Below are 12,448 nucleotides of genomic sequence, written 5' to 3'. Positions count from 1 at the left end.
TAAAATGTTTAACAATTCTAGTGTTAATAACATCGTATCCTGAAGTTTCGGTTGTTTTTAGCTAGCTAAAATACTTTTGATTTCGTTTTCACGAGAGAGGAAAGATATATGGAGTTATCGATTCTCTTGGAAGTACAATTCTGAGGGGTGTTTTTAGCATATTTCAAAATGCTTTCACTGACCGTGGCAAGTGATTATTGAATTCTTCAGCTAATCCTCTGTCTCCATTTTCTCTATTCCTATCGATATCTTTAAGTATGGGAATTGTTTGTTTGTGTATATCTTTGCCAATCAATTTATTCATAAACTTCCATTCTTTTCTGGGGTTTCCCTTGGCATTTTAGGAATTCATTTCTGTAATATTCGTTTTTACTTTCTTTTAATCTATAGGGTATTAGATTTCTATAGTACTTGAAACTGTGTTCAGAATATTGATTGCGCGGGTATTTTTTTAAACTTTTTATACACCTTATCTCTTTTTTTATGTAGTGTCCCACAATCTCGGCACCCGCTTCCGATGATCACAACTCTCTCACTGCGAGTACGCCCTCTTGGCTACCAGGGGTAAATCGAGCAGTCATCAACCGTGCTTTACGTTTACACCAAGAATTCGTCGACGACCCATGCTAAGTTTAATGGCAGTCATCAGTATGCCGTTGGGTTCGAGCGCCCCACGTGGTGTACGTAACTTAATGAAGCACGAGGGAGAGTCACCGTCCTTGAGTTCCCCCCCCCTCCCTCCCTCCCTCTTATTTGCAATACTGTATATTCTTCGGTACCGGTCACGAACTAAGCCAGCCGCAGAGGAGCGCCACCATGAATAAATCATTCACAGTACGCTGGAGTTCGTAAGCACGCGGCAGACACGTGCTGGCTAAAGCATGTTCGATAGGGCTCAACACGTTCTTGATAGACCACTTAATAGATCCCAAAACGATTCATTCACAATTCCCCATGTGGTAATGGAGGAGTGCGCGTGCAATTAGTTATTCAGTTCAACAGCTGAGGAGAAAAAATCATTTCCTATTATGTTGGATATAAGTCCATAAATCCCTTTTTTTTAAGTATTTTACTTTAAAAAAAAAGGGGGGGGGGATTCATTGATTGAAATGCTTTTCATCATTTTGATGTTACAAAAGACAACACAACTGGAAAAAGATTTCCACGATTGTCGTATCCGTTTATTTAGAGAGAGAGAAAAAAATGGATTGATTAAAAATAGCTAACAGAAAGTATGAATTTTGCATACAACGAACCCCAGCTTAACTGCACGTTACAGTAGGAAGGTTTTAAGTGGGTTCTCTTGTTTGCAAATTTATAATCCTTTTGATCAAAACACGCTGCAAATCCAGCTCTTTTTCATTTACTGCAAGCTGATGTTTAGTCAACTGGCATTCAGCCAAATTTTGCTGAGTAGAAATTTTATTAGACGGCACTGCAAGACCGCACAAAGATTTTGAAGAGGAAGAACCGGAAACCGTAGATTATCACCAAACGGTTATGTTTTACTTTAGGAGAGAGAGAGAGAGAGAGACGTAACGTAACTTAAGAAAAGAAAGGTGACTTATAAATACAAAAATCTACTCACTTCATCTGCTGAAAAAGATGGTTCTAAATGGAATAAAATTTCTTTGATGTTTAAATTGAAACAACATTGCTCTTCGTAGGGATTTGGAGTCGGAGTTTCGCGTAAGATACGGTTAGTAAGCGAATTTTTTATTTATTTATTTTTTAAATTTTTTACAGGCTTTGATTTACATTCAGATTATTAAACTATTCGAAGACCACTAAATTATCCTCCCTAACATATCAGCCAAAATCAGTGCCGTTCAACTGCAGATGGAACTAAACTGGCAATAACTGTTCCGCAGTAGCTGTGCTGCATCATAAATTTCTCTGGACAAAAAGTTTCTTTATGTAATATGAAAAGGCTACCGTAAAATGACGGTAGCCTTTTCATATGGTTCAGAGACGATAAGTGCAAGTCAGTGAAGCACATTTGCAAAAACGCTTTTGGTTCTTGAAACAAAGTTAAAACACATTAATATCCGGCCAGCCATTTGGGAAATATCGGAAGTCTGTTCAGGAAGTTGCAACTGGGCAGTTGAGTTTGTTGCAAGTATTCGTCGCAATGCGAGAAGAGACTGCGTTTTCGATTTCTTTTCTAGGGTGTTTCTATTTACAAAGTTTTAGAAGATCGAAAAAGCTATTAAAAAATCGGAATGTGTAGATATTTCACGAACAAGTACGTTGGTGCGAATGAATGCAAGTTCAAAATCGACCTGTAATTTTATGTCACTGATCTACGGTACTTGGACAGATCCTTAAATTCACAAATTTAAGATATCAACGTTCTTTCTTTCTTTCATTATTGGCGACAATGTAAATAAATCAGCTTCTGTAAATAAATATTCAGTACTGTTTGATGATTCGGCAACCACGTAGGGCGCCACATATCCGTTGTCTTTTAAAGTGCACAATTTCAGAATAATGAGTAGCTAGAACGGCACTACCAAGTGGTCACTTACGCTTGGATCCGCCGACAGTTCGTCGGCATGAAACGTTCAGATCGTAGTTTTCGATCTTAGTTTCGCTTACTCGCTGAAAAACAATAAGGGATTTTTATCCCCTAGAATTATTCGAAGTTTGGATCTGCAGTATAATCCTTCCATTCTGGATAATCTCGTCAATCAACGGTTTAAACATTGAGCAAGCAATAGATTCAGTTCATTTGCATAAGTTTTATACGCGCGTCCGTATAAATCGGAGCGGTTTTGGCTGAATGCGTTTTGATAAAATTCCCAATGAATAGATCTTTCCTACTCTTCATCTGTACTGTTCCGTTTTGGTTTAACGTAGCCCACTTTTAGCATGTACTGATATTGCAACAACACATGATGATTTGTAACTGTTGCGGTAATCAGAAACGTTATTATGCCAGAAGATGGTTATTACATCAGGGTATTCTGTTGCACTCTGATGCAATTTATTATCCCAGTTGCTGCGGGAAAACAAAATTCTGTTTCGTAACTACTATTATGTTCCGCATGCCGATGAACTGTCGGCGGATCCAAGCGTAAGTGACCACTTGGTAGTGCCACACCACGGCAACTCGTTGCAAAGGTGGAGCAAGCTCCCTCGCTATTCTTGATATTTTCTCATAATGTAAAAACACACAGCTCCTAGGAGATGTAGTACTGTTTTACATTATGAGGAGAGGTATTTACAGTATGTTAAATACATGCGGAAGTGCCGCTATTTATGATGCAGCTGATTTTATATTTCCTTCTATTATTGCGGGATCTATCATTAGCACTGCGTACATGCAGGCTTCAGCATCAAGTCTGAACAGCGAACAAATAAGAACACGTTACAGGTGGGAAGGAGCCTCCGTCGCTCGGTCAGTATAGACGAAGCCCTCTGGTCGGAAAGACCTGGGGTTCGACTCCCCTCAGTGATGTGGGAATTATCTGGTCTCTTTCGACGAAAGGTGAGTTAGCCGGCCTCATACGGAGGTAAGGGGGAGGGTTTTACCTGGAAACTCGTGTTTTTCGTTCCCCAGAACAGGCAAACCGGTCCTGTGAACACACATGGATTACAGTCACGAATATGTCTCAGCCACATATACCGGTCCCGAGCCCGGATAAAATGGGGGGCAGGGGGGGGAGAAGCAATGGTGAGATTTTTAAAGTCATCTACCGTCGGAAACGACTGAAAGGGAAAAAACGTCATAGGTGTGGAGAGGGGGGGAGGTTCATGTGGCGAACGCTTTTATTTAATTTAATAGCAAACTATTTTTTTAGTAAAAAATAATTTGAAAACGAAGTATGAAAGGGAAATTCGATTTTTTTTCCCTCGGGATTCCGAAGCAGAAAGTTAAACGAGTCTTGATTTTCTCTACCAATCATTGATAAAATTCAAACTTCCCGTGAAAAAAATTTTTTGTTTGTTTATATTATACAAAATTAATACCATTAAGATTTTTTCGTCGTGCACTGTTTCACATCAAATGAACGCACTGAATCACAAGCAGATTTATCAGTACTTAATTTTGCCATCTGATAAAACAAGAATACTCAATATTTATTCAAAGAATACTTCGAATAAATAGGATGGAGTACTTTTTAATTATCGTCGATTAGGTTCTAATTAGGATATAAATCAGTTATTAATCTGTAGATGTAGTTTTAATCATTTACATTTAATAATTATACGTTAATAATTTATATTAATACGTTTATTATTTATTGTACAGGTTTAAATGGATGCAAGTTAGATTTGATTTTTTTTTTATTGCACAAAGAACAAAGGTGCGCCAGGACACAAGTCACAGCAGTACATATGGTAATTAGTAGTAGGACAATCACCAACATCCATGCTCCCGGCGAGATTCGAACCTGCAGCCTTTTGGCTGGAAAGTGGATACGATAACCACTCGGCTAACCAGGCCGACTGCAACATTGAAAATATGATGGTCATAATGTTCTTGTACGTCAAAGTTACAAATCCATCCTGATGAATGCAATTCGACATCTCCAAGTGAGCAATAATTGTTGCCATTTCATGTTTATATAATCTCTTCTTGCAGTGACGTACCTAAGTGTAGATAAATTTTCCGCACTCAGAAATGCACGAGGGCTTTAAAAGTACCCGTCCATAAATTACATAACTTTTTCCCCGATTGTTAGACCCCCCTCCGTCACAAAGTCTATATATGAAAAGGACTTCAGTCTTCTGTCACATATGTTCGTTTCCGCTCCCCAAGGCGTTGCGCAATTCATGGACAACCTCCACCACTTCTGTTCCTCTCCCTTCTGTCATTCATTACATTAAAGAGCCTTTTAGTCGGTCTGGATCAAACAGCGTCGCGACGTCCCCCCCCCCCCCCACTTTTTTTTTCTTAGTCATTCCCGCACTTGCAAGATGATTTGAAAGTCAGTCTGCAAAAGGTGACAATGCATATTAAGATATACTAAAGCTGTGAACGGAAATTCATTACAACTTTAGGAACCTGGCAAAAAAGAAATGGTGGTTTTAATGCCAACAACAGATATACTCCGCGTGCAGACAAACTTGGCAAACGCTCGCCAAGTTTGCGCTACCGAGACGCATGTTCGGTTGTGTATGAAACTGAGTCGTCTGTAAAAAAATAAAACACCTGGCGTATAAACTTGTTTGGCATAAATCGACAACAACAAAATAATAATGTTAATAAATATAAATCCATGCATCTTTTCCTGTTAAACTTGTAGTCTAAACATGGCGATTCAAACACTTAGGGAAATATCCCGAAATAATCACAAAAAAAGCAACAGGATTCATGAAGAGTGACGTCGTTTATTATCACAACGACAGAACACAGAACAGTGGTTTATCTACCGTACACAAGTTATTATCATCTGCAGCATATTTCGTCACCCGAGAACAGTATTACGGAATTGCGAGGAAGCCGTTAGATGCTACTTTGACTGATTGTCAGCCTCAGTGGGTAAGTGTATTCGAGCGTACGACCAATCAATCGGTCGTACGCTCGAATCCTACCGTGAATATGTGGGAATGCCTTTAGATAGTCAATAAATTTCATCGCTCAATGTAGGTTCACCATCGTGCTTACTGAACAGCTAAAGTATCATTGGAAGGAAGTTACTTCAGTCGGTGCGATTAGTTTAATCGTGTCCAACAGGAACTTCCAATGGAAGACGTCAGTGCGCCTATATTAACGATGTATGCAGGCTTTACAAAAATTAATCGCAAGGACTCCAAATTTCAACTTCGTGTATGTGAACTATTTTTTAATTTTTTTTCCACCATCGGCATTTCTCCTGATGGCTTGAGTCTAGTATGTAATACACTTCACAAAGCATGGTACGTATCCTCAGGAGTGCGCGCGAAAAGATGTTTGGAGGTATTGAAACGTGTTTTTTTTTACTGATTATGTTTATTGTTGTCGTTTTTGCCTGCAGTTGGCAAAAACGACAACAATACCTTAATTATCTTTTTAATAACTCAAAAATCTGAAGGAAGATAAAACAAAAGCTGTCTCTTGGAATGTGTTAACTGACCTCCGTTAAGGCCAGGTCTGATTAACGGCACGATCGCCTTCCAATAGGTTTGAACTGTCTGCATTAAAAGTTTAAATTCTAATACTTCGAACCATGCAATCGGAAAATCATAATAATTTGTTTCAAACAAAAATTGTGAAATTTTGTTTTGATTCGTAGAACTAAAAATGGATTTAATAATTTAAAAACGTTTCACGTGTTTGTAATTTCTTGTAAAGCAAATGTTAAAAATAAAACACCTTTATGATTATTCGTGTTTCAATGAAACATTATAATTTCTCCCAAATTGCCTTTTTCCTGAGAAGGGATACGCCAGCATCACTAAAATAAGGGATACGCAGGTACAGAAGGTTTGGGAAGCATTGATATAAGTGAACTCGAGGCGTATGACCCCCCCCCCCCAGCTGAGTAATCTCCCCTATGCAAAGAGCTTACATAATTTATGGATGAGTATTTAAGAAGCAGTGGACTCATAATTTATAATTGTACCTGCGTATCCCTTATTTTAGTGATGCTGGCGTATCCCTTCTCAGGAAAAAGGCAATTTGGGAGAAATTATAATGTTTCACGTGTTTGTAATTTCTTGTAAAGCAAATGTTAAAAATAAAACACCTTTATGATTATTCGTGTTTCAATGAAACATTATAATTTCTCCCAAATTGCCTTTTTCCTGAGAAGGGATACGCCAGCATCACTAAAATAAGGGATACGCAGGTACAGAAGGTTTGGGAAGCATTGATATAAGTGAACTCGAGGCGTATGACCCCCCCCCCCCAGCTGAGTAATCTCCCCTATGCAAAGAGCTTACATAATTTATGGATGAGTATTTAAGAAGCAGTGGACTCATAATTTATAATTGTAATTTAAACGAATAATTTAAACTTTTATTCAGTCAGAATTCAAGTGCGAATGATCTGACATGGATCCATCCTTAAAAAAAACAAAAAGAAAAAAGTGCGATACTACCCGTTCTTTCTTGGGCAATGAATGTACTGTTCATACATAAGGCTTCCATAGAAAATAATCAGTGGTTCAAGAACAAACTGGAGTGAGGAAAAAAAAAAGCAATAAGATGGTATAAAGCCTTCCTGGAAAAAACAAGAGATGGCAAGCACTAAACAGTCCTGCACACAGGAGAGATGACTTTTTTGGACTTAAGCTTGGTCTCTGATGACAGCTGGATTGAATGTTGGAATTACGGTCACAGCAATAAAATCATTAGGGTATGTTTGTCCTATTAACTGTAAGTGGTTTTTGGTCAGTTTGACGGTTCTGAGTGATTAAAAACTCTACCACCTTCATAAGAGACCGGTAACTCACATTCCCTTGAAAATCCTTATCAGGGATCTTCGTGTTCTCTGATGAGAACCAACACTTCGAAACAACTGTCAGGCCATTGAAACTCTTAAGAAAAATCAGTTATATAACAGTGACTTATGAACAGAGTTCATGTCTTTAAGTAAGGTACATTCAAGGCATCTTGAAGTATATTTTCATGCTTTCATCACTTTCGAAACCTATTTTATCGCAGATTAACATTGGTAGCTCATTAGTGTAAAATAATGATCGATTATGATTTTATCATTGACTACAATAAAAGCAGGAAGTAATGGAGAAGGACCATAAATGAAATAAGAAAGGCAACTCTTAGTCCGATACATTCCCTATCATTATGGACAAGAAATATCACTATTAATAAACAGCTAAGAATCAGACTGAACAAAAAAGAAAACAACCGGTAAAATAAGTTATTAAATTGGCTTTGTAATATCGACAGAACAGGATGACTTGAAAAAAATAAAAAATACTGCTAGCAATAAACTGAATATACAGCCTGAGTTAGAAGGGATATGTACAAACTCGGAAGTTTCCATGAGTAAAAATGCTATTTGAATTAAATTTATATATATATATAATAATAATAATAAAAATAATAATAATAATTGCATGTACATGGGAACGCGTTTATTCAAGAATTCAGAAGGGCGTTCTCAGAAATATCAGCCCTGATATCAATGCAAGTGGCCACTGTGTATGACGCTGGTAACTCTCATTAGTTCATAACGGGGAATTAAGCAAAGAAAATGCGAACGAGCTACGCCGTCATTCACCTCTGCACGCAAAATTCCAAAAACGGAGACCGCGGAGGCCAGCCACCACGACCCATCTGCTGACTGGGATATATCATCGAAATTAAGCGTCCCAATGAAACAGCCGTAGAAGTTAGCACCTTACAGTGATGTTGAAAATTACTTTGTGCAGTAGCCTAACGATTCGTTTCTAACCACGCATGTGCAGTGCAAGTGTCCTTGACAAGGTTGCCGGAAGTAACCAGCTTCGCTATAAAACAACATGCAATCGACGGTTGCCACTGAACCAATTACAAAATTCCAACCGTTGGACATGATCCCCGGGTTCGTGTAACGTTCTCGTCGGCGGAACACCGAGACGCAGTGAAATCCTTTGCGTACTTACATAAGTAATCGACTGCACAGAGGTGATAAATTCCCTGAGGACACACGGATACATACAGAAATTGATTTGGACATTATAACATTTAGATTAATTTTCTATAATATGCGTTTAAAATAAAAGTCAACATTATTTAGTCCCATGAAATAGTCTCCGAATCTTTTTCTAAAAATGTACAGCAATCCCTCGATTAATGCGTCCCCGATTAGTGCGTCATTTTTTTTTCGATACCCGAATTCGATTAGTGCGCCTATATACATCTTAAAAATAAATGTTACAGATTTTAAAAATTTTCGATCTATACATTTTTTATGGCTAACTATTTAAAAAATCACTCACCAGGATGAAATAATTTAGTTACCGATTTGAAACATTTTACAAAGTTATTTTTTAATGTCATGCTACACTATTTCCATGTACACTATGTTCCAAATTTACCGCCAAAATTTCTGCTTTACATAGCATTTTGCGGATCATATCACGTGCAATTGTTTTCTTACTTTTTTATTTTAAATTATTTTCCCAACCTTTAATCATGAGTAAAAGAATTTGTGTAAGAAGGAGACTACTGTGATCAACAAATATTTAATGTCGATGAAACCGGCCTTTTTTTGAAAGCGAATGCCTTCCAAGACTTTTCTAGCCAAATCAGAGAAATCTCAGCCTGGTTATAAAGTCACAAAGTCGAATGAAATTACTGCTAGCAATATGCGAGCCGTTTGGAAGCACATTCTTCCACATTGTGCAAATGATTTTAGAGGCTTTTCAAATGAATCTAAGTTAATTAAGTCTCATTCTGAGAAGTTGGGTGATTTCGACCTGCTAAATTTAGATGCACAGCAAGAAGATCCTGAAGAATATGAAGAAAATTTAATCACTGACAAGCCCAAAGAGGTTTCACAGAAACAATTTGAAAATAGTTTTCGTAACAATCGAAGTTTTTAAGCAGCAATGCTTAGAAACTGACCATGGTGAATTTGCCGAAGAGGCAATAGGGCCATACCGTCAGTTGTATGAAAGAAAGAAACATAATGCCCGCCAAACTACGTTAGCTCAATTCTTTGTTAAGAAGCAGAATAATAAATTTATATTCTGAATATGTTTTATTGTCTTTCAGCTTCATGGTTTTCCTTTAACTAGGCCCTGAGACACGCCCTAATTCTTTTATAAAAAAAATTAAGGGTCAATAAAGAAATCTAAGGAACGATAGTGTATTTTCGATTAATGCGCCTGTTTTAAAGAATGCATTAGGCGCACTAATCGAAGGATTGCTGTAATGCAGAAGTATATTCTGGCTGTTTTTTGTTTGTTTAATAGTCTATTAAACTATTATTATATCAAAGTATAAATAAAATTTATATTTTATGATAATTATTTCCGTGAATGCCTTTGGATGTCTTCATGTTCGGTTGATACCTACCCCCACGTAATGCATCAAGAGGGGATCGCCTGTATTTCAATATGAAAGATGTAATTACAATCTCCTTAGACGATGAAAATTATAAATACGTATACGATATATATTAAATAAGTTTTTGTAAATAACTTTTATTACTAAAATCTTGGTATTTAGGGTCTAGCTACTCACTGAGGAGACCTCAAAAAAGGTTGAAACCGGTCTGGGTAGTGACCCCACCCATAATGTATTGCAGTATACATCTCTTAGTGAGATGTGCTTTACATTATGGAAAATACTAAGAATTGTGATCAGAGCTTTACCCATCTTTACAATGAGTTGCCCTGGTGTTGCACCACCTTTAGACTTGAACTACGTTCAGGCGCAAACTTAACTGTTTGCTTACTTGGAATTAGGAGTAAAATAACCAAGTTTATAAAATTACTTAGTAACCCTAATATATATATATATATATATATAAATAAAATGCCATTTAAGCGTCTACGTATTCCTATTACCTTAGACTGCCAGGAATACGGAAACGAATCGGCTCGACAACGACATGATGCTGTTTCAACGGTCCAACATGGAGAGGGAAATCTAAACTGACGTTTGGGTATATAAATTTGTCGTCAGATTAATGGCGACATTTCCGACAGAAAGAAGACAGCATGATACAAACACATAGTGATGAATGACGAAAATGATACGCGTACAGAAAACATTTGAAAAAACAAGACTGGAAGTAAATAATGGAAAATTCGGTTAATTTGAAATTAATAAAATAATGGACAACGATTAAATAACAGATATATCGGAAGAATTATTATCAAAAATCATTGCAAAAATGGTCAAGAGGTTAGAAATGAAAGAGGAATTGCAACGCAGAGTCAGGAAGGGGTAAAGATAAGCATGTTAAAGATACGTTACCAGGGAATCAAATAAATCTTCCAGGAACTGATCAGCAGTGCTGTAAGTAGCATTCTGAATTTTTATCTGGTGATGAATAAAATCAGGCCGCATTCTCAGATTAGCCGACCGTTAACGAAATAAAAGGCAAACATACGGATTTTCAAATAAATAAATAAATAATAATAATCAATCAATCACTTTTTAAAAAAAAAATTGTGCAAATACCATCGCAGCTCATATCAAAACGTCATAAACTCGCCACGTTGAATCATAATTTTATTTAAGCTTTTTGCTTAAAATAAACACCGCATATATTCGTAGGTCACCTGATCTCCTTTCGTGGCTAAAAACACTAGCCCCGTGAACATTTGAACAAATTTGCACTGATGTATTACGCATTCAGGACTGACTCTACAAAAACAACACACCTCTAACGCTGAGCGATATAAACAAGCTGACATCGAACTGACCTGAAATTATACAAATGAATCGCTCCATCTAGTGACGTATTTTTACTGTAACGTAAAATGATTTTGATCAATGGATCAAAATCATTTACAGCAAATTTTGGATATTTTTGTGTTTTGGGGTTGTAACTTACCCGACCATAAATGATCGAGTAAATTACCACAGAAAGAGTGGGGAAGCATAAAGAAGTAGAAAGAACGCTCAAAAGCCATGCAGGACCCCCCCCCCCCCACACACACACACACACAGTGACCTCTGAGAATCCAAGCACCAATGCATATTCACAACGAATATGCATTGGTGCTTGGGATCTAAAAGTAATCATTTTAATTATTACCAAACTAATTAAATCATTAATACGCCAGCTACGTTTATATTTAATGAAATAATCTCGGTGTTTTTTTTTTTTTTTTAATGTAAACCCCACCACGAAAGGTTGCAAACTCGGCGCATATTAGCACAGTGGATAGGCGAAGGGAAGCGAACCAGAAACTTCCTCTAGACTAGAAACTGAACACGGGACTTTCTTCAAGCCACTTTTAGGCCTTCAATAAGCAGGTCAGTGGTCTTTCATTGAGCGAAGAAATTAATCTCCCTTCCACTTAGACATTCACAAACGTCCGCAGTGGGATGAAAATAAAAGAAAGAATGCACTTTTTATGATAATTCCATCCAAGAGTGGTCTTGAAAACTTATTAGCAGTACTAAACTGGGTTGAATACTCCCTTGGCCCATTCTCAGTACTAAACCCTGTTCTAAAGATCAAACGTGGTTTTTATACTGTACTGGCCAATAATAAACACGCGAGGAATGTCACCCTTGGCAATGAAATGCAGTTGCCTAAAAACATTTAGAAACATTCGAATTCACAGCCGGTTGGTCACCAAAAATCCAACGAAACAACAGTTCTGTCCTGTTAACTTCAGTGTGAACTATTTATCAAGTGACCTAGTGAAAAAGGTAAAACACAACTGCCCGACTCTGACACCCAATTGTGAACTACAGGGTGCAAATGTGTTGGCAAGGGGATGCTTTTCATGGTGTGATATCGGATCTCTAGTTTAGTCAACGGTTCAATGACCGGGACATCATGCTGTGACATTGGAGATTACAGTCCTACCTGCGATGGCGGTGTTCT

General features: G+C 37.4%; 1 protein-coding gene across 1 annotated transcript in view; it reads right to left on the bottom strand.

Annotated features, from left to right (window-relative positions):
• Window positions 1-12,448, bottom strand: part of LOC150094549 (uncharacterized) — a 71,637-nt gene that overhangs the window by 22,778 nt on the left and 36,411 nt on the right. The window lies entirely within an intron of this gene.

This window comes from Typopeltis vanoorti, chromosome 22, assembly GCF_054136105.1.
Source record: "Typopeltis vanoorti isolate ZY-2024b chromosome 22, IOZ_Tvanoo_1.0, whole genome shotgun sequence".
Classification (NCBI taxonomy): domain Eukaryota; kingdom Metazoa; phylum Arthropoda; class Arachnida; order Uropygi; family Thelyphonidae; genus Typopeltis; species Typopeltis vanoorti.
Note: the sequence above shows the minus strand (reverse complement) of the source record. Positions and strands in the feature narration are given on the sequence as shown.